The following is a 23,779-nucleotide window of genomic DNA, read 5'->3' on the forward strand; positions in this document are numbered from 1 at the left end:
CTGCTTGGTTCCTCTGGCCAAGGCCATCTATGACAACTTTGGCATTGTGGGGGGGACTCAGGACTACAGTCCATACCATCTCTGCTACCCAGAAGACTGTGGACAGTCCCTCTTGGAAGCCAGGGCATGATAGCTGAGAGGCTGCCCAGAACATCATGCCTGCTTCTATTGGAGCTGCCAACGTTGTAGGTAAGGCCATCCCTGAACTGAATGGGAAGCTCACAGGCATGGCCTTCCATGTCCCCACCCTCAACATATCAGTCATGAATCTGACCTGCTGCCTGGAGAAAGCTGCCAAATACAATGACATCAAGAAGGTGGTTAAGCGGGCATCAGAGGGCACACTCAAGGGCATCCTGGGCTATGCTGAGGACCAGGTTGTCTCCTGAGACTTTAACAGTGACACCCACTTCCACCTTTGATGCTGGGGCTGGCACTGCCCTCAATGATCACTGTGTCAAGCTTGTTTCCTGGTATGACAATGAATTTGGCTATAGCAACCAGGTGGTGGACCTTATGGTCCACAGGGCCTCCAAGGAGTAAGAGCCCCTTGGATCACCAGTCTCAGCAAGAGAAAGAGGAAGAGCAAAGCCCTTGGCTGTTGGGGAGTGCTTGCCCCCAAATCATCCCCCAACACACTGAGACTTACCCAACCTCTCCACAGTTTCCATCCCAGACACTCTGAAGAAGGGGAGGGACATGGGGAGACCTACCTTGTCATGTACCATCAATAAAGTACACTGCCCCCAGCTCCCTGCCCCACCCCCAAATTCAACTTTATTGCAGAATATTTGATATATAAATGCCCTTTAATTCTTAGCCAAATGTAGTGGTCTCTGTCACCAATACACTTTTGAAACTACTCTTGTAGATGTGCCAATAAACCCATTTACTGCTAAATCCAATGAACAACTTTTATTCTGAAGAAATTTTGATCCCATGTAGCACTGCATATTATTGATCAAATTAACATTTCAATAATTTTTCCTTCAAAAATAATAAATTGTGGATATATGTTCATTGTAGAAAAATTTAAAAAGCAAAAATTAAAAAAAATATTTCTACAATTGAAATATATCCATTCTTAAGCATCATCTATACAGTTTATATATGCACAAACATATGTAGCAAAGTAATATTTAAATATACATGTGTGACTATCTACATACACAGAAATATTTTAATATGCTCCCTCCTTCACCAAGTTTTAAATACTCTATCTTAGAGTATTTAAGCTTAGACATCTTTCCATGTCAATGTATATTCTCAAACAGGTACATGTTAGTTATTAAAGAAGATAGGAAAAAAAAGAAAAGCTACATGATGGTGAAGTAGAAGCCAGAAAAAAAAAATATAGAAAGATGACAAAATAACTGGAATTAAGACAGAAACTGACAAACTAGAAACAGAAAATGGTACAATCCATCCACAGAAAGTATTTTTTAAAACTTTTTAAGAAACCACTTTCTTTCAAAGGTAGTGAATTTAAAAAGAGACAAAAAGCAGTAATAAGAAGGGAGAAATTAAATGAGACTTAACTATAAATTAAGATTGAAACAAAAACAAAACCTAAGGAAAACCATATTTACTATTTAAGAATATAGTTGCTTTTCTATAATTACCTTTAACGTAAGAAAATAAAACAAACGCTTTATTAAAAAGTAACCCTTACATTCATTTAATAAATATTTAAATACTTTTTACTTTTCACCTGCTGTTCTAAGTCCCCAAGTTATTTTTTTCAAATGTTAGAGTAATGTCATTACCAATATCAACTCGTCACTCAACATTTTCTCTGTATATCCTAAATAGGCTGCATGATGTTTGGGACAATGGATTAAGTGGTGCACCTCATGTGCTCTAATCAGCTGTTAATTTCATTCACTGTCATTGTCATAAACCTACTCTCTAGAAAGCAACATCATAGTGTTTTCATTCTTTAGTAAATGTAAATGCATTCTTTCATGTCACAATTAAGCCCTTCACATTGAACATTAAATTACATAATAACTAATAATCAGAGTACAGAAAGAAGACAACATAGAATTTCAGAGCATGAACTCTGGACATATGGTTTGGATTCATATCCTAGCTCTTCTACTTTGAGTAAGTAAGTTTTCTAATCTGTCAAGCAGGAATGATAGTAATAGAATTTATCACATATGGTTGTTGTGAAAATTGAAACAGTGAAAACATTTAGAAAAGTGACTGAAACACAGAGAAATACCTTAAGAACTAGCTGTTGCTATCACTAGGATTTAAATGATAGAAGAGCAGCAATTTTTTTTCTTTTATTCCCCACTATATTTTCATCCCTTAGAATAGAGATTAACACATGGTAGATGCTCAATAAATTTTGTTGAATAATGAACATTTATTAAACACTTCCAATTGCCAGGCATGGAGATAAGTATTTTATGTGCATTACTTCATTAATCTTGCTAATAAAATGTTGAGTTTAATATGCTTACCCTCTTTCTTTTCTTAATATGGACCTTAAAACATAGGTTAAATTAGCTGTTAGATGCCAGCTGATTAGGAAGCTTATTAATTCCCTATTGCTGTTGTAAAGATTATCACAAACTTAGCAGTTTCAGTAATACATATTTATCATCTTACATTTCTATATGTCAAAAATCTGAAATGAGTCTTCCTGGGGTAAAATCAAGCTATTGAAAGTCTGACTTCCTCTTTGGAAGCTGTAGGGAGGAAATTTTCTTGCCTTTTCTAGCTTTTTGAGGCCTTCTGATTTCCTTAGCTCATAGCTTTTTCTCTCTATTTTCAAAGATATCACGTATAAAAAAACAAAACACCCAGATAGGAGTAAACTCTGAGATGACCTAAATGTTTTTATTAAAATAAGAAGACTTAAAGCAGCTATTTTAAATACAAACTTATTAGTGAACAGATAGGTAGTTCACTAAGTAGAAAACTAAAAAAAAATTAAATATAATTAAATGTAGATTTTAGTACTAAAATACAGTATATATAAAATCTGATATAAAAAATATAAAATCTGAAATTTAAAAAAATCACTGGACTGCCATGCCATGATTATCAAATTCGACCATGTAGAAAAATGAGTCCGTGAACTTGAAGATGGATACTTAGAAATCACAGAATTGGAAGAACAGAATGAAAAAAGATTCAAAATAAAACATAGCTCTATATGGAAAAATATCCTATCCTGAAACATGTATCTTTTTGGTGGCCCAGAAAGAGACTAGAAAATGAGTTGGTATCTCGTTTTATTTTGAATAATATTTTCGTAATGACTAATGATATTTATCATCTTTTCATGTGTCTGTCGAAATTTTGTATGTCTTCTTTAGACAAATGTCTACTAAAGTACTTTGCCATTTTTGGTGTTGTTTGTCTGTATGTTGTTGTAAGAGTTATCACATGTTCTGCATACTAGACCAATACCAGATACAGACTTTGCAAATATTTCCTCTCATTCTGTAGGTTGTCTTTTCACTTTCTTAACAATGTCCTTGGCACAAAATTTGGAAATTTTGCTGAAGTCCAAAGCCTATTTTTTCTTTTATTCATGTTTTTGTGTGTGTGTGTCCCATCTAAAAATCCATTGCAAAATCCAAGGCCATAAAGATTTACCTCTGTTTTCTCCAAAGAGTTTTATTGTTTTAGCCCTTACATTTATACTGCTGTTACATTTTTAGTTAATTTTGTATATGGTGTAAGTTAGAAGTCCAACTTCATTCTTTTGCATGCAGATAACTGGTTATCCTGGCACCATTTGTGGAGGAAAATATTCTTGCCCCCAATGAATGGTGATGGCACCCTTATTGAAAGCAAGGTGGCCATAAATACAAGTTTATTTTTGGAGTCTTAATTCTATTCCATTGATCCATATGTCTATCCTTCTGCCAGTACCACAGAGTCTTGATAAATGTACATTTGTCCTAAGTTTAGAAATAGAAGTGTGAGTGCTCCAATTTTATTCTTCTTCTCAAGATTGTTTTGGAGATTTGGCTTTTCCATTTCTGCCCCCCAAAGGCCACTGAAACAGGGATTCAATAAATTTGATAGAGATCGCATTAATACTACAGATCATCGTAGATCACCTTGAGTAGTATTTCCAACTGAATATTAGTAAGTCTTCCAATATATAAACATAGATGTCTTCCATTTGTGTAGATCTTTTTTTAAATTTCTTTCAGCAATATTTCAGTTTTCTTTGTATGTCTTTAACCTTCTTCATCAAATTTGTTCCTAGATATTTTGTTCTTTTGAATATTATTGTAGATTGAATTGTTTTTTAAAATTTTCTTTTCCAATTGTTCGTTGCTGGTGTATAGAAACACAACTGATTTGTTTGTGTTGGTCTTGTACCCTACAACTGCTGAATTTGTTTATTAGCTATAATAAGGTGTATGTGTGGGTTCCTTATGATTTTCTATACATAGGATTATGCCATCTGCAATTAGAGATGGTTTTAACTCTTACTTTATAATTTGGATGGGTTTTATTTCTTTTATTTGCTAATTGCTTTGACTAGAATTTCCAGTACAATGTAAATAGCAGTGGCAAAAAGAGTCATCCTTATCTTGTCCCTGATCTTAGGAACAAAGCTTTCTCTCTTTTATCATTGAGCATGACATTAGGCATGGGTTTTTCATAAATGTCCTTTACACATTCAAGGAGTTCCCTTCTATTCCTAGTTTTCTGAGTGTTTTTATTATGAAAGAATGTTGGATTTTGTCAAGCCTTCTCTGCATCAATTGAGATAATCATGTGCCTAACTCGTCTTCATTCTATTAATGTGGTATATTACATTGGTCAGCTTTATTATGTTGAACCACCCTTGATTCCTGGGATAAATCCCAGCTATATGTTGTTGGATTCAGTTTGCTAATATTTTGTTGAGAATTTTCCACTCATATTCACAAGAGATACTGGTCTGTAGTTTTCTTTAATTGTGATGTCTTTGTCTGGCTTTTGTATCAGGGTAATGATGGCCTTACAGAATGAGTTAGGAAATGTTATCTCTTCCACTTTTTGGAGGAACTTGAGAAGAATGATGTCACTTATCTCTTGTGGCTTTCAAGATTCTATGTATTTATGACTTTCTACAGTTTTATTATAATGTGTCTTAGGGTGGATATCTTTGCTTATACCACTCAGAGTTTATTGAGATTCTTGGATATCTAAATTGATATATTTTAAGAGATCTGGGAAATTTTTTGCCATTATTTCTTCAAATATTCTGCCTTTTTTTCTTTCTTCTCTTTCTGGAACTCCCATAATGCATATGTTGGTGTGATTGATAGTGTACCAAGGATCCTTAGGCTCTGTTCATTTTTTTCTTTTTTATTTCTTCTCCTCAGACTGGTTAAATTATCTTATCTTCAAGTTTACAGAGGCAGTCTTCTGTCTTCTCAAATCTGCTGTTGAACTCTAGTGAAATTTTCATTTCAGTTATTGTGCTTTTCAGCTCCAGAATCTCTATGGTCCTTTTTACATTTTATCTCTTTACTGATATTCTCTACTTCATACACTGTTTCCATTTCCTCTAGCTCTTTGTCAATGGTTTCCTTTAGCTATCTGAGCACAGTTAAGAAAGTGATTTAAAGTTTTCATCTAGGAAGTCAACATCTGCCCTTGCTCATAGATGATTTATATTAATTTCTTGTTTTCCTGTAAATGGGTCATATTTGTTTCTTTTCATTCTTTGTAAATTTTTGTTAAAAATTGGACATTTTGAGTATTATATGCAAAAAGAAAAGATTGAGGGGGAAAAAGGAAGAAACTCATGTAGGAAGAAAGAGAGGAAGGAAGAAAGGGACAGAAGAAGGGAGAAGAAAAGGAATGAAGGCAAAGAGAGGAAGGGAAAGAAAATAAAAGAAAAAAACACAAGAAAGAAAAATCAAGCAAAGCAAAGTAAAATATTACTCTTCAAGTCTTTGCAAATTGACTCTTGTTGGGGTACTCCTTCAACGTCTAGCCAGGCCCTTTACCACTCTACCTAGCTTATATTTCCTACTTGTTCTGAGCCTAAAGACAAGCCACAGTTGGAAGTTTATTGTCTTCTCATGTCTTTTGTGAGCATGTTAACTGACCTGAACATTCATCTGCCCTAGTTTCCCCCATATACATACTAGCTTTAAAAGTCCCTATTCCCTCACAATACTCACCCTTTGGCCTTTCTCCCAGAATTTTGGTGTGTTTATTGTTTGCTCTGTTTCTTTTTTTCACTCACCCCCTCTCCCTCCAAGCAGAAATATCTTTTTCATTTGGCTTTTATTGTTTTTGAGGACCTCAGAGCTTCTCTAACGTGACAGTTTCCAAATTAGACAAAACAAAAGGAAGCCCTCTAAAGCAGTCCTTCAGGGGGAAACCCCAGTCAGTTCAAAATAGATGAACTCAATTCCCTGGTATCAAGATCTGCTTTGCTCCCTCAAGTACTAGCTTTCCAGACCAGGAGCATGGGCTGCCCCTTTTGGACATCACCATGCTGGGAAGTAGTGTAGGGTGATGGTTGTTAATATGCCACAAAGATCTCCTATCCTGTTTTCAGTGGTCTTTACCCTGGCTAACCTTTTGTTTGGCTGCTATAAAACTTAGAATATTTTCCAGTTTCAATAAGGTTGATTCTGGCAGTTTTTGTCATTTGGGGGTATTTCCGGGGAGATTCCCTACTCCTACATTTTCACAGACACCACTGGTCTATTTTTATAAGCAAAAATATTAGAAATAGACATAGCCATCTGTTTAGATATTTATGGCTGCTTTCAAGCTACATTTTAAGAGATGAGTAGTTGCAAAAGAGATGGTATCGGCTGCAAACCTAATATATTTAATAACGGGTTCTTTAAGAAAAATCTGCAGACTTCTGTTTTAAAATTTTCTTTATACATAAACTTTGCAAGATAAAGAGTGTATTACTTCTTCTTTTCTAATCTATATGTAATTTGTTTTTTTGCTTTATTCCACTGACTTGAAGGTGATTAGTAAAATGTATAGAAATATTAAGAGTGGATATTCTTGCCTTAGTCTTAGAAGAAATACCTCTCATTTTCATGCAAAAGTATTATGTTAGCTGTATATAAGAATATATTTCCAGGGCGCCTGCGAGGCTCAGTCGTTAAGCGTCTGCCTTCGTCTCAGGTCATGGTCCCAGGGTCCTGGGGTCAAGCCCCGTATCAGGCTTCCTGCTCAGTGGGAAGCCTGCTTCTCCCTCTCCCACTCCCCCTGCTTGTGTTCTTGCTTGCTATCTCTTTCTCTTTCAAATAAATAAATAAAAAATCTTTAAAAAAAAAAAGAATATATTTCCCTTTTCCACCTCCATTGACCACCTTAACTGAAGTGTTTATACTTTTAAGCAAATTTTGAATATATTAAGCCATTACTTTCTCAAATATTTTACTACTCTTTTGTTCTTCTGGAACCTGATAATATATATTCTAAATCAATTGCTCTTTTCTTATTGTTCACCAAGACCCTGTTCAGTTCTCAGAGTTGCTCTATATTTAATTGTAGCTTTATTGTTATATCTTCCTTGAATTCACTTTGTTTTTTTTCTGAAGCACCTAACCTGTTGTTAATCAAAATTAGTGAATATTTTACTTCAGATTTTGTATTTTTATCTCTATAGCTTCTATTTCTTTTCTCTCTCTTTTTTTTTAAGATTTTATTTATTTGTCAGAGAGACAGAGTGAGAGAGCATAAGTAGGGAGAGTGGCAGGCAGAGGAAGAAGCAGACTCCATGCTGAGCAAGGAGCCTGATGCGGGACTTGATCCAAGGCCCCTGGGATCACCTGAGCTGAAGGCAGATGCTTAACCGACTGAGCCACCCAAGCACCCCTAAAAGTACACTTTGGGTAGTTAAAAGTTAAATGGTCTCGGTGAATAAATACTAAAGAATGAAGGGCCTACTCTGAGGATGAGAGAGATGGCAGGTAATATTGAGAGTGGTTGAGAATCATTCATGCTTTAGTTTATATGCTTTGATATCATTTGCATATTTAACAAAGATAATGTAAAGGTAGATTTCTTCTGTGCTTTGCAAATAGTACATATATAATTGTGTTATGCAGGGGCCAACAAACTTTTTTTTTGCAAATTAGCAAATAAATGTTTTAGGCTTTGAGGGACATGTGATCTCTGTCATAACTTCTTCATTGTAATAAGAAAGCATATGTTGACAACACATAAATGAATGAATTTGGCTGTGTTTCAGTAAAACATTATTCACAAAAACAAGTAGTGGGCCAGATTTGACTTTCCAGCAGTAGTTGGTATATTCCTGGTAAGAAGAGTACTAATACTTGTGTAGGGTAGGAAAAAAAAAAAAAGGAAACTGTGTGTTTGATTATCTGCTTTATTGTAATGACATATCGAATCCATTTTTATGTGAACTACATAACAATACATTATGTTAATTTAAGAATGCTGTTAAAGTTCTACTTTACTGCTACAATTAAAAATGTATTCACCTTAAAAAATTTTTTTAAATGTATTTACCTTACCAATTCAAAAGATAATAGTAACATTTGTATCAGAATGTACTTGCTGGGGGTACCTGGGTGGTTTAGTCAGTTAAGCGTCTGCCATCAGCTCAGGTCATGATCCCAGGGTCCTGGGATCGAGTCCCGCATTGGGCTCCCTGCTCCAGAGGGAGTCTGCTCTCCCTCTGCCTCTCCTCCCACTCATTCTATCAATCTCTCCCTCGCTCTCTCTTTTAAATAAATAATAAATAAAAAACCTTAAAAAAAGAATGCACTTGCCACTGATTTAAACAACAAATGAAACACCACTCAAAATATACAAAATATCTATAAAATCATAAAATGTGAAACAAATTCAACAGAAAATACACACATATTGGAAAACTAGTTTCTTATAAAGAATAGAATGAGCATTTTTTTTTTTTTAAGATTTTATTTATTTATTTGACAGAGAGAGACACAGCAAGAGAGGGAACACAAGCAGGGGAAGCAGGAGAGGGAGAAGCAGGCTTCCCGTGGAGCAGGGAGCACCATGCGGGCCTGGATCCCAGGACCCTGGGATCATGACCTGAGTCAAAGACAGATGCTTAATGACTGAGCCACCCAGGCACCCCCAGAATGAGAATAATTTTAAGACATAGTTAAAAATGTGTTTTTGAAGAATTTCACACTATCTTCAGTTTTTACAATCAGTTCTAAGATGATCATAAAATTATAATTTGATATAGAGGAGTTAGCAAGTCACACAGAATACCCAAACAGCCAACATATTATAATATTTTGCTAAACTAAAATCATGTGTTTGAACTAGAACACAAACCAACATGTTAATAACTAAAAGTTCTCTTGGATTATTTATTTTTAAAAAGTGATTTATGATGCTGTAAAAAAATTAATGGAGCAGTTCTATCTGGACAAAATTCTGTCTTCTAATTTACTAAAACAACTCAGACTCCTTATGTCTAATAGCTTGAAAACAGAGGGGGAAAATGGAGCTGAAATAACTAATTTACTCAGAATATGAAAATTATCATTCCAATTTAATGAATACCTAGTGTGTGCTGTTAAATTTACATATGCTATATATTTCATTTGTAGAATAAAGCTCTGTAGTAACTAATAATATCCCTATTTTACCAATGTGGAAAAGGAGGCTCAGAAAAATTAAGTCCTTACTATGATTATAGTATTAATAAATGGTGGAAATGAAATTCTTTTGGTATGGTTCCATCTTTTAAGAAGTTATTCTTCCCACTGTACTTTGTTAGTTCTTCTCAAAGAAGGAGACTATAATCTTCCACTAACTCTAATCTGAATTGAAAAATTCAGAAAAAAAAGGAAAGCAATATGTGGAGAAAAAAAGCAATTATCATTTACTCCTAAAATCTTCATATCTGTAGTAGAGTGAGGAACTGTCATCTTTGGGTATTTATTTTCATAAAACAGCACTGTACATTTTAACAAAAAGCTTTTAGCTTTGTTATCTTGGGCAAATTTACTTAACCTCTATGAACCTCCTTTGTCTTATATGGAACCCAACAACAATAATAAAAGCAATTCATAGCTCTCAGAAGTTTTGAAAATGAAGAATGAAGGGGAAACACATTTTACATTAAAATTTAGTGTTAAAAATAATGTATAATCAAAATTATCTAAAATCCCCCAGTCCCTTATATTTGATTTTATATTACATGACACACACACTGATACACAAAATATGATATCTATGATATCTAGTCCATAAACAATGACTTCCTCATTAAGAAAACTTTATTCTTCCCAAGTATTTTGATGTGAGCATATTATCTGGAAACAGTTCTCCACGAGTCTCACATATCTGCACATCTTGTTTCAGATTTCGTTTTGGACCACCTTTTCAAGGATATTAAAAAACAGCCTAGGAAGTTAGAGATAGTGTCTCCTCTTTGACAGCAGAGTTCAGAATTGTTTCTTGAGCAGAATAATTAAGATAAGGTCTTCTTTGTGGGGCACAGTTGGTCAGGTTTGTTAGCAGCCTGATACACAATTGACTGTGCAACATCTCTATGGAACTGGGGGATGGAAGACAAAATAGTATGAACGTGAAGTTCGTGCTGCATGCTGATTCATGAATGTAAAGTCCCAGGAGTCTTGTGTCTTCCATGCTACTGTGGCAGGATAACTTGTTGGGTTTGAAGTAGGGAATGATCTCAAATCCTACGCCATTCTTCACCTACGTGAGGCTCACATTTTGTGCAAAAAAGATTAGTTTAGGTTTTATCCCTCATCCTATGATTTCCAAAAAATTAAAATGTATCTGATTCCCAGACAATGCTCTCTGGCTAAAAAAATATATTTTTTTAAATTTTCTGAGTATAGTCAATACACATGTTATGTTAGTTTCAAGTGTATAACATAGTGATTCAACTTCTCTGTATGTTCTGTTATGCTCACCACAAGTGTGGCTACCATGTGTCACCACACAATTCTATTACAGTATCACTGACCATATTCCCCATGCTGTGCCCTTTATTCCTCTGACTTAATTGTTCCGTAACTGGAAGCCTATACCCCCACCCCCCTTCACCCATTTTGCTCATCCTCCTTCCCTTTGGCAACCGTCAGTTTGTTCTCTGTATTTACAGGTCTGATTCTACTTTTTGTCATTTATTCATTCATTTTGTTTTTTTTAGTTTCCACATATGAATGAAATCATAATGGTATTTGTTTTTCTCAGTCTGACATATTTCACTTAGCATAATACCCTCACAAAAATGGATGAAATCTTGCCATTTGTGACAGCATGGGTGGATCTAGAGAACCTAAACTCGATCTCATTTGCCACTTATCTTAATATAGTCTATGGCTTATTAATTGAACTTGGGCAAGTCATTGTGTGTCCAAGGGGAACAAGGATATATTTGATAATTGACTTCTACAGAGTAAAATAAGCAAGGAAGGAGAATTTTGATATTTTTCCAAAAGTAGTTTGGAAAAGAGAAATTAGTTGGAGATACTATTTGGATGAAAACTTCCAAGCAAAATTGTCAGTCGTTTTAAATTTAATTTCATCTTTTTCCTCACATGTATGTGACCATATTTAGATACCACATTGTAATCTGACATATGGTTTCTCAAAAAATTCGATCAACCTTTTTCTCTTCTATTTTGAAACAAAGTCCTTTTCATCTCTTTTCACTTAAACTCCAGATAAAGTAATTGAAACTATCTTTCATAACACAAGTACACAGTAACTTTAAAAATGAAATTCACACTCCGTGAGGCTAGATTCTCTTACTATGGGAAGTGCTCAGGAACAGAGGCTGGTGACAGACATGGCGGTCTTCCTTTATGGCACATACCCAGTGGGTTGATCAGTAGGTAGAATTATCACATTATGATTTTTAATCCTCTCTTTCGTTATCTTTTTTCTTCTCTCTTCCTCTCTCTTTCTCTCTCCTATATAGCTATTCTTTAATTATGTTTTTATGTCAATGATAAAACTCCATGGCAATTAGTTTTAAGAAATTTATTATTCATTTTATTGTCATTGAGCTAGAAAGACATAGGAAAATCGCATTTCTGGGAATCTCTTAAGGCAGTGTACATCACTGCCAACATTTCTCTTTATTTCCACAAGAGTAGTAATGATATTGTTGGTGAAAATATTTAAAACTACTAAATGACCAGGAAGGTAGCTGTTTGACTTCCTTGGCATGATGCCACATGCAAGTATTTAGAGGTTGCTACACCTAGAGTATTGTTAAGTGCATCTTTCTCAAACTCAACTTTATAATAATAAATTCACATAAAAGAGATTCTCAGACATATTAATAGATAACAGAAATGATTTGGTCTGATGAACCCGAGAGCCTGGGCTTGAAATGTGACTTCACCATTTTACTCAGTATTTAACATTGAAAAAATGATCTGACCTTCAGTTTTCTCATCTCTAGAATGGGGATAATTATAGCACTTAATTATAGTGCCATCAAGTGTTAAATGAGATAACATGTATACAACCTATAGAATAACATTTGTCATACATGTTGATCTCAATATTGTTAAGAACTATTATTACAAATTAACCCACAGGCTTGCCAAATGTTACAGCTTTGGAACAGAATCACAGATTCTTTTATTGCAAATGACCAACTTAGAGCCCCATAAATTTTTAAAATATCCTCTGAATCCTTACTAGTTGATTTATTGTCAGTGTCACTTTTGTTATTGTTAAATATCTTATAGTATTAGAATTATTTTTAGAATTCACAGTTCTTTAACAATAACAATTGTTATGTAGACATATATTCATTAACATACCATACATTTTTAAATTTGTAAATTGTTAATTAAAATTTGCCATCTTTCATTCTGGGTCATTTTAAAGTTTATCTTTCCTAAGTTATTGGTTCAATGAAAGTACCAATTGCATTAGCCTAATTATTAAACCTCATTTTTTTAATAATAATATTTATTATCCATTAGGCTTATTTTAAGAATAGTCAGAAGGTAACTTTATCTGTAAGTATAATATAGCAATAACATAAAATCCAACAAGAACAAGTAGTCAAAATTAAAATTCACTGTGCAGTGAATTGTAATACAGGTACATAAAGGAAACTATGGAAACCTGAGAGATCTGAACCAGTAAGCATGAATAAATAAGGTGACCTAGGACTGGTGATGTTACAGTACCACATTTATTTTTATTTTTATTTTTTAAAGATCTTATTTATTTGAGAGAGAGAGAGAGCAAGCAGGAGCAGGGAAGGGGCAGAGGGAGAGGAAGAGCAGACTCCCCACTGAGGAGTGAGCCCGATGCAGGACTCAACCCAAAGACCTCAGGATCATGACCTGAGCTGAAGGCAGATGCTTAACCGACTGAGCCACCCAGGCGGGTGGCAGGAAAGCAATATTTTAACATGATTTTAGGTGTGACTTGCTGCTTCATTTATAACACTTGTCCGTTAGCTCTCTTGTTAAAAGATTTAAAAATTTGTTATCAGAGTGTCTGTATAACATCAACACTTCTAGACAGTTCTTATGCTAGATCTCGATTATTTATATACTTTTCTTTTACCAATTTTATGTGTGCCATTTGTGAAATGCATTCCTTTTCCCACTATATCAAAGGTATTAACAATTTCTTTCACATCACCAGAAAGACTTTCCTGTGCTATTTACTTATTTAGAATTTTTTCCACCTTGAAATACTGACATATAACATGTATAAGTTTTTAAGATGTACGAGATGATTTGTTACATGAATATATTACAGAATGATTACCACAATAAGATTAGTTAACATCTCCATCTCTTCACATTGTTACCATTCTTTTTGGTGGTAATTAGCTTTTAAGATCTACTCTTTTAACAACTTTCAAGTATATAGTACAGTATTGTTAACTATACTCATTAGATCCCCAGAACTTAATCATCTTAGAGCTGGATGTTTATACTCTTTGGCTAACATCTCCCTGTTTCCCCCACCTCCAGCCCTTGGCAGTCACCACTGTACTCTCTATTTCTTTGAGTTCAGCTTTTAAATTTTTTTAAAAAAATTTTAAATATTTATTTATTTATTTGAGAGAGAGAGTGTGTGAGAGCAGTGGGGGAGGGGCAGAGGGAGAGGGAGAGAGAAACTTAAGCAGACTCTGTGTTGAGCAGGGAGCCCAGCAGGGGCTCGATCTCACAACCCTGAGATCACAACCTGAGCTGAAACCAAGTGTCCCATGCTTGAATGACTGTGCCATCTAGCTGCCTCAAGTTCAGTTTTTTTAGATTCCACATATGAGTGAGAACATAGAGTATTTTTCTTTTTCTGATTTATTTCACTTAGTCTAATGCCCTCAAAATCCATTATATTTATATTGTGGTAAATGGCATTTCCAACAGAAATTAACATTCCCCAGATTTATGTGCATACCATAATAGAAATGATGTGTCATAAATGAGTTAATAAATGAGTAATTTTATCAGTTTTTGTTCTTTTGTTCCTGCTCTTTATTTAATATAATGAGATTGTGTGTTATATCTCTAAACTCTAAACTGTTATTCTGTGTTAAATGCTAATTCTTTCTCCTTGAACATCATGATTAATGAAACAACTTTATTAATATTCCAAAATAGCAGGCAAATCCTAACTTTTGACATGTGGATAAGATGAGAATTATGTTGGATTCCAAGGGAGGGAAACTTGGATGCATCATCATTATGTATTTACTACTAATTTTACGACTTCAAGTTCTTTGATAGAGGTCTTTTTTTTTTTTTCTTTCAGATTAAATTGTTTTTATCAGAGCAACTTTTGCTTTGAGATCAAATCTTTTGGTACCTTTCAGAGCTCTTCAAGTTCTTGTTATTTAATAATAATAATAGTGATCATTTGCAATATATGAAAAACTATCCACAGGTATAGAATGAAGATAAAAAGTGAAAAATAAGTTTGAAGTGTACTTAAAAACAGAAAATAAAGACTAATGAAAAATGAGCACTCATCAAGCTTACTTGATTCACAAGTTTTTATTTTTCATTAAAGTAAATCTTGAAGTCTTAGATTAGTTTTTCTTACAACACAACGGTTGCTTTTATATGTTTGTATTTTGTTAATTAGGATTGCCAAATAAATACAAGAGGTACAGTTTTATTTTTATTTTTTTAAAGATTTTATTTATTTATTTGAGAGAAAGACAGAGATAGCAAGAGAGAGCATGAGCATCGGGGAGAAGGAGAAGCAGGCTCCTCTCTGTGCAGGGAGCTCCGATATGGGGCTAGATCCTAGGACCCTGAGATTATGACCTGAGTGGAAGGCAGACACTTAACTAACTGAGCCACCCAGGCATCCTCAGGAGGTACAGTTTAATGTGAATTTCAGATAAAAAGCAAATATTGCATGGGACATACTTATATTAAACCCTTTTTCTTTGTTTATCTGAAATTCAAGTTTTACTGGATGTCTTATGTTTCTATTTCTTAATCTGTCAACCTTAGTAATTATGATAAACTGAAAATTACCAAGATAAACAATGATGATATGGTAAAAATGTCCATTGACAAAGTTATGAGTGTTATATTCCCATTTATCATAAATTAGAATTGTAATGAATTTTAGAAATATGTATCTCAACTGTGCTGAGTACAGTAATTCTATCTAAAATACTATTGTCCAGATACCTACTTCATAGGAATTCGTTCTTCATAGTTTATGCCTGGGAGTTTAATTTAGGTAGGTTCCTACTTTATTTCAAAAATATTTAAAGCCTTTACACCTATATAATAACAGTAAGATTGCAAAAATCAGACCAGAAAATTGACGTGGCAAGAGAAAAGCCTCTTATTAAACACTAGTTTCTTTTATAGGATTGCTAGTGTGTAATGATAACCACTGTATTTTTTTTTATCATTCCTGGTTTATCACCTTTGGTTGTCTGAACCTTTCCTCATCCAGCATAAACTCATTCTACTTCTCATTCTAGTCACTCTCTTCTTGACACATTCTGTTTTATATCAGTGCCTTGTGTTCTCATCTGGCCAACTCAGAAATGTGTTAAATGACCACACTCCATGTTCTGAAAATTGTACTTGTATAAAGACTGCTTAAGACAGTGTCTTGGCTTTTTAAACAGATATATTATGTGATTGAATTGATTCATATTGTTTTTAAATTTAGCTGAAAGCCCTAATTCCTCTCTCTACATAGTTCTTTTATGTCTCTGTTTTCTTTTCACTTTGGTGGTTGGTTTGGGTTTTTTAAAAATGCAGGCGTTTGCAGTTATTTCTGTGAGAATAGCTAATATTTTGCCAGCCGAAGTCATTCATTTTGTCAGCAGTCAAATTTGTTTCCTTTACCTTTCTCAAATTTCTCAAGTCACTAATAAAAAAAAAATGAAATGCTGTAGAAGATCACTATGTTAGGCAGAACAGTGACTCCCTAAATTATTCACACTCTAATCCCTAGAACTTGTGAATATGTTACTTTGACATACTAGGTGGGAAGAATCAATTTCCTTCCATCTAGAGATTGCCTGCCTTCCATATACTCCATTTTCAGTGCACATCATTTCAATCTCTGGTTCCATTGTCATGTCTCTTTGACTCTGGCCCTCTAACTCCTCCTTACAAAGACTCTTGTGATTACACTGGGCCCACTGAGACAGTCCAGGATAATGTTCCTATCCAAGGTTTTTCATCATATCTGCAAAGTTCCTTTTACTAATTGTGGCAAGATATTCATAGGTTCAGAGATTAGGATGTGAGCATCTTTGGGAGACCACTGTTCTGCCTGCCAAATCAGGTAACACCTCCTTCTCTATGTAATGAACCTCAACTAAATCATTGTATATCAACGTTAACCACTGATATACTTTTTCATAGACATTAAGAGTTTGGTAAAGGTTTATTTCTACATGGTGTGAGAGCCACCACCAACTGAAAGGAACACTGTTTGTGTGTCAGATAAATACATTTCAAAAAGACTGGAGAAGAAAATGCTAAGATGAGAATTGGAGGTCATACCAAAAGAAAAATAAAATTGAAGAATGTGTTATTCTTGAGTTGACTCTAGCTACTTGCTATTCACTCACAAGGCATCATCAATCTCCTGGGAAGGCACCAAGGAGCAGTCTTAGGTTTTAACAGCAGCATGTGTAAGTCAGTGTAGTTTCACACATGCCTCATGTTTATCTGGCAGGAACGCATTGTATCTTGATGACTGGATGTCAGAGATGGCAAAAATAAACATCTAGTCATTTCTTTATATGGTTAGGGAGAGGGGCAATCTTAGTTTGGTCGACAGTTAGATTCTCTGGTATTCCAATTTGGAATTTGTTTTTCTCTGTCTATCCAAAAATTCTACTCTCTCACTCAACCTAATATAGGACCTTCTTGACTTCAACTTCAAAAGATTATCTTCCCAGTTATAAACACCTATTAAATACAAGTCTCAAATGCTACAAATCATGGAGCACATTTGGATGTTACATAAATTTTAGATGGTAATAAATAATTGTAGCCTAGTCTAATTATCATACGTGGCAGTAGGTTTGCATAGCTATGAAAAGTGTTAGCATTCATTAACATTTTCTATAAGCGATTAGCTAATAGGTGCATTTATACATCCATATGTACAAAGGCAGAATATGTGATAAGAATACAAGCATTATCTTCGTTTTGACTTAATTATATTCAATGTTACAATGTCAGTGCATTATTGCATAAAGTAAAAATACAAATTAATATTTAAAATGCAAGTGCTAAAACAACTAAAGAAAAAGAAATTTTCTACGAAGTTCCCTTTCTCTCTAGAGACAATATAAACTTGCTTTGCTACTCTTTAGAAAAATACCAAAGTGACTATGAAGATTTGCTAATATTTTTCCCTAGGAAAAAGGAACTTCCCTTTTCCTTAAGTGTTTTTTTTTGTAATTTCTTTGCTGTCAATATCAGCCCTTTGATAGTACTGAGAACATAGTAAAAATAATAGAAAAACAATGTGTTGAGGTTGTCTTTCTTGCCCTGCTACCTTCAAATAAAGAAAGTTAACTGCTGAACACAGCAGTGCTCAAAGATTCCATGCAGTGGGCAGCTGCCTACTTTGGGAAAACATGTGTTTAAAAATACCTTCTGCTCCAGGTAATTTTGCTTTTACAGTCCAATAAGTTTCAGCTGTTCTCAAGGACAAAACTCAAGATGTTTCGATAGAAATGGCTCTAAATGTTTAATGGACGAAGTTAGTGTTTGGCTGTGTCCACATAAAGCTAGTAGGCCAATAACTTTGATTATACATTCAATTCTCTCCAATAATAATTTAGATTAATTTCCATGTCCAGGATTTAAGTTTTATTTGATTGACCAGTCACAGTGACATAGTTACAGAGAGTCAAAATTTTTAATTTCCCTGAGTTTTGAATTCTGAGTTAAAATCAAATGAAGATTTCAGTTTTGGAAGTCATCATTTTAAATCCATGAGATTAAAGATGACTCCTCTAAGTAGAACACAGAGAACACTCTAGCTATTTTTATAATCAGTTCTGCTTCTTCATGGCAATGGATTTTGATGGTATCCTCAACACTGGAGAAAGTAGTCACAAATAAAAAATAAAAGGGGCTGAGGTAAAACTAACTTTATGAATATATATGGTCACTCTTAGCCTTTTTCATCTTTAAGAAAATAATGCATTTTTAATTTAAAGATTTATATCATATCAAAATTAAGTTTATATTAAAATTTATGCCAAATAAAAATTATAGTGCACTTACACTATCATGACCAAAGATTTTTTTTTATTTGCTCAAGAAGAGAAAAATTTAGTTACTGTTTTGCCCACAAGATATCAAATAGTTTAATGTTTGCAAATATTCATATATTTGGTCCATATGTTCATATTCAATTAATCTATTTGTCATTCAGGATTTGGAGTTTTTGCTTGGTCCTTCTTTTAGAACCAGATTTATCAGAGTTAATACAGTACTTAATTTGGACAATATTAAGTTATAACTATAATGCCACAATTAATAGGGGTGAAATAAAAAATAGCTCATTCAGTAGAAATAAACAGTATGAATAAATGAGCACATATTTTATTTTTTGTTGCTAATTTTTGACACATATAGTCAAATCCTGAGATTTGCATCATTATTTATGCCTTCGAATTTTGAAAACATAATTTCAGAATGCAAAGCAATCTAATTAAAACCCCCTTGATTCCCTCCTCCATTTTTATCAATCATAGCTCAATTGATTTCAAGAGATTGAGATATTCCACCAGAAATACACATATTAGTATATGTCAATTTTTCCAGTTGACTTGATAAGGGAAGGATCTAACAAATTATGAGTCAGTTTTACCACACTTTATTACACAAGTTGATCCAACAAATTTCAATTATATAAACAATTCAATTTAGTGAACATTTGAACACCTACAGTTCCATGCTGTTAAGATAAACATATTTAATCCAAACCGCCCTTCAAATTAATCTAATTAGAATCCAGTAGTTCATTTATTTATTCCACAATGCATTTGCTGAATGCTTACTACATTAATAGATCTGTGGAAAGAGTGGCATAAAGTTGATCATGTCAAGGTTATGATGAGCTTGACAAAGTTTACAATTTCAGGTTTTGAGACACAAACATATCATTATTATCCAAGGTGGTGATTATTGTGAATAATAATTCAACTGACATAATAATCCAAAGGGGCAGAGTATTCTATAGTTAAAGCAACCAGTTAGGCATCACAAAAGAGGTGGTGACTCAAACTGACTTTAAAATATAGGGGAGATTTTTATAGACTACAGTGAAGAACTGGAGAAGAAAAAATATTAAAAGAACAAAGGCACTGTGGATGAAAAGGGCAATGCTTTTTAGTGAATGCAAGGTTATTTCAGATGAAAGGATATGAGCTTTATGCATATATGTATTAGTGACCCTATTGATTATAAAGCTAGAAAATAGACTGGGACAGTTTTGAAGTCTTAAAAAATGTTTACAATTTTAAACTAGTAAGTTGCATGGAAGAAGGGAAAATTTTTGATTGGGAAACCAATTGTGATAAGTCCACATATAAAAGGAATAGGGGATTAATTTTTCATTTTGATACTATATATATATTGATATATGTATAAAAACAAATAATAGTGAGGTTAGGAGAAAGAAAGACTAATGATAGAATCAAGGAAAACATAGTGTTATCAAAGGCACTGGATAGCAAGGAAGAGGCTAACCCCAGTGAAGTAAGTATGCCCTCTGCCTTGTCACCATTAGTAGGACCTACACACAATTTAGCTCCCACGACTATGCAAACTCAAATGAAGATGTTAAAGTCCCTATGTGTTTGGCTCCCATGCATGGATTATAAAAATAAGTAGTAGGGATAAACACTCTTTGTCAAGCCCTAATCCAGATTTAAGTATCTTTCTTTGAGAATGTCATTCTTGTCTATTGTTTTGTGTCCTATCAAACACAAAAGGCTAGTTATATTGAATAGTATACACATCTTAGTAGCTTGTAACAACAAAAGTTTATTCTTTCTCACTTTGCATGTCCATTGCTGGATCCTGGGGCTGTACTTCATACCCTATCATTCCAGGACAGAGACTGACACGGTAGCTGTCATTTTGGACCTTGAAGGTCATTGTGGCAAAGGAGGATCTCAAGAAGATCTCTTGAGGAAATAAAATACCACAGCCTGGAAAAAAACACACCTCAATTTGCTCATATTGGTTAAAACTATTTCTATGGTCATGCCCAACAAAGACAGATTTAGAAAGTACAATCCTACTATGTTCTTGGAGGACAGACAGCTGGAAATGTTTGGCAAATAGTGGTAATGATTACCGAATATGTCAAAGAACACAAACTGTGAAGTCAGATATACCTGTGTCAAAATCACCTATTTAAATTTACAGCTTCAGCTTCAATATTGGCAAAATGAGTATAATATCACCCTTCAGTGTTATTACTATAATTATACTTGATGTATTAAAATGATGGGGTGCCTGGATGGCTCAGATGGTTAAGCATCTGCCTTTGGCTCAGGTCATGATCCCAGCGTCCTGGGATCAAGCCCCACATCAGGCTCCCTGCTCAGCGGGAAGTCTGCTTCTTTCTCTGCCTTTCCCCTGCCTTGTGCTCTCTCTCACACACATACTCTCTCTCAAATAAATAAATAAAATAAATAAAATAAATAAATAAATAAAATATTTTAAAAAATAAAATAATATATAAGAAATCACATTTCAATAAACAGTTACTAAAATCTTTGTGTAAATGTATAAAATATTAACAATATTGTGCATTTTTCTACTTCTGAATACCCTATCATAAGCAGTTGATACTATGGTACTTAGCTATTTGGCAACATACATCACCAAGAATATGTTTAGGAGAACTTAACTTCTTTAAAAAGGATATGATAAAACTGTCTAAAATGCAATTAATGGAGTCTTTAATTATATTTAATGGAAATTTATTTTCCTATTGATAAGGAAAATCTGTGTCCTAAGATGGCCGACTGAGCCAGAGAGAGAGTCCCAGTCCTTGCCCAGGGGCTCTTCCGGGTTCTTCTCCCTACCCCGCTTCACGCACGCGCCAAAAGTGCCAAGTATGGGGAAGTAGAGTGTATAAATTGCCCCCTTTGTTTGTGCTCGGGGCTCAGACCTTTGGAGACCACTCTCCTCTGAGCCTGCTGGTGTTAAATAAACCTCCTATCCTTCAAGATCTCCAAGTGCCACTTGGTTCTTCCGTAAGGCGATCCGGTCCAGGTTCAGTAACACTATGTTGTGAGCTTACATGTTTTAAGCTGTTGTGAGTTACACTGTACCAGTGGTAGACTTTTTTTTTTTTTTTGTAGCAGGGATACCTTAGTGCTGCTCACCTTGACTTGAAATTTTGCAGTAAACTGATCTCCCTGAAGAACATGTCTTAGAGCCTCCTGTATTAAACACAATCTAACACATGTTCATTTAACTTAGCTCTTTTAAAGCCAAGTTTAAGCTCATACATTTATCTCTACATTTTCTACTGAATTACTGCGTATGTTCCTAAATTTAATGATATAAAACTGACTTAAATGTACCACTGAATTATAAAAACCTAATGTTGAAAATTAATCCCTCATTTATAAAATCAGGAGTAGTTCAACTTGACATTAATCTTTCATTGTCATTATGAACTTAATTTGTTCCTCACATTAATTTCTTTCCATATTATAATAATAAAGATATTAAGCTCTTAACATTAGAATCCCTTTAAAATTTAATCTCGCATCTTTTACAAGTAAAAAATTATCCTATTCATGTAGCAATGCCCTGCCTTATCAGATGATGTAAACCTACCTCATTTTTTTGATGACCCTGGAGCGGAGGGGAGTTGCAGGTAAAAGGAGGAAGTTTGAGAAGAGATGCTGCCTCCTTTGATGGACAGCTTGGCCTGGGGAAAGCAGAGTTAGCAGTTCTACTCACTGATCCAGAAATGCAAGCCATTTAAGTAGCACTAAAGGCCAATGAACTAGAACTGCTGTAGTTACACTATTTATATAATTAAATTATTTAAGAGGATATCGGAAATAACCATTTCAGCAAAATAGCATGCAGTATTATCGAAATAACTGACAAACTCAATTGTGTGTGTGAGAGAGAGGTGCAAATAATGTTCCCTTTAATGTGATATTGCATTTATTTTCAAAATATAGCAGAAAAAATCTTTGAACTAAAAGTTCAGGGTAAGACATACTGCAGATATGCTTCCAAATTTTAGTAAGTGGCAGTGTTCTAAACTCATTTATAGATGTTCACTAAAATTTTAAGAAGAGAATTAAGATCCTTCTCCTCAGAATGAGGTTAGTAAGATTCTTCATTGGTTATTTGATTGATTGATTGATTGATTGATTTTTTGCTTTCTTATTTTGAACATATTTTATTCTTTTATAGCTTAATCCATAAAATTATCATCTAATTGTTGTGATCTTTTGCAGTTGCATACTTTCTAACAGTAGTTCTACCAACTATCTTCATCAGTAGGAGAATTATTTTGATAGAGCTCTAATACAAAATATAAAATAGACTGAATTCATGAGGAAGAAAAGGATGTTTCTAGGACGGTGGTGGGTTAACCCCATGCTACTCTTTATAAGTGTAGTTGATGCAGATATTCCCCTGCCTTTAGAAGCTCATGGGATTTATTATACATTACCTCACATATTTAGAATGTCTGCCTTTAAGTTATTGGTGAAATCATACTTTCAGTACATGATTGTTTAATCTAGAATCTATCTTTCAGATATTCAATCTGGACTAAGCATAAGAACTCTAGAGTCAGAGTACTTGGTTTTAAATCCAGGGTCTGCAAATTACTGTTTAAAATTGGGGTAAAATGTGTAAACTTTTTCTTGAGTTTTCTCATCTTTAAATGAAGATGATAATATTATATTGTGACATAGATGAAATAATATTACTCATACATAGTTTTTAAAATATAATTATTATCCTTCATGCTATTTCTTGTCACAATCAGTTACCTCAATTTTATGTGCTTATGTCTTATTCTGTGTCGTAACCTACAGCCTATGGTTGACTTTGTTCAGATTTGGACACCATAAGGTCATGTCACAGAAGACTCAGTAATTGTATTTTTATTTCCTATAAATCTTTAAAGCCTGTTGCTAGAGAATAACCTTTAATAATTTAAAGGTGAATTAACCTATGGTGATACAGTGTTTAATAATCTTTTCTGGTAGCCTAATCAGATAAAAAAGATGTATTTTCAAAAGGAAATGGGTAAATAACAGTGTATTCATACAAGTAATAGTATTTTGCAATTAAAATTA

General features: G+C 33.9%; 1 pseudogene; it reads left to right on the plus strand.

Moving 5' to 3' along the window:
• Nucleotides 1–363: 363 nt before the first annotated feature.
• The window catches only part of LOC102738530 (peroxiredoxin-2 pseudogene), a 110,049-nt pseudogene continuing 86,633 nt past the window's right edge, over nucleotides 364–23,779 (plus strand).

The sequence above is a fragment of the Leptonychotes weddellii genome, chromosome 6 (genome assembly GCF_054177405.1).
Source record: "Leptonychotes weddellii isolate Sample4059 chromosome 6, ASM5417740v2, whole genome shotgun sequence".
Taxonomy (NCBI): domain Eukaryota; kingdom Metazoa; phylum Chordata; class Mammalia; order Carnivora; family Phocidae; genus Leptonychotes; species Leptonychotes weddellii.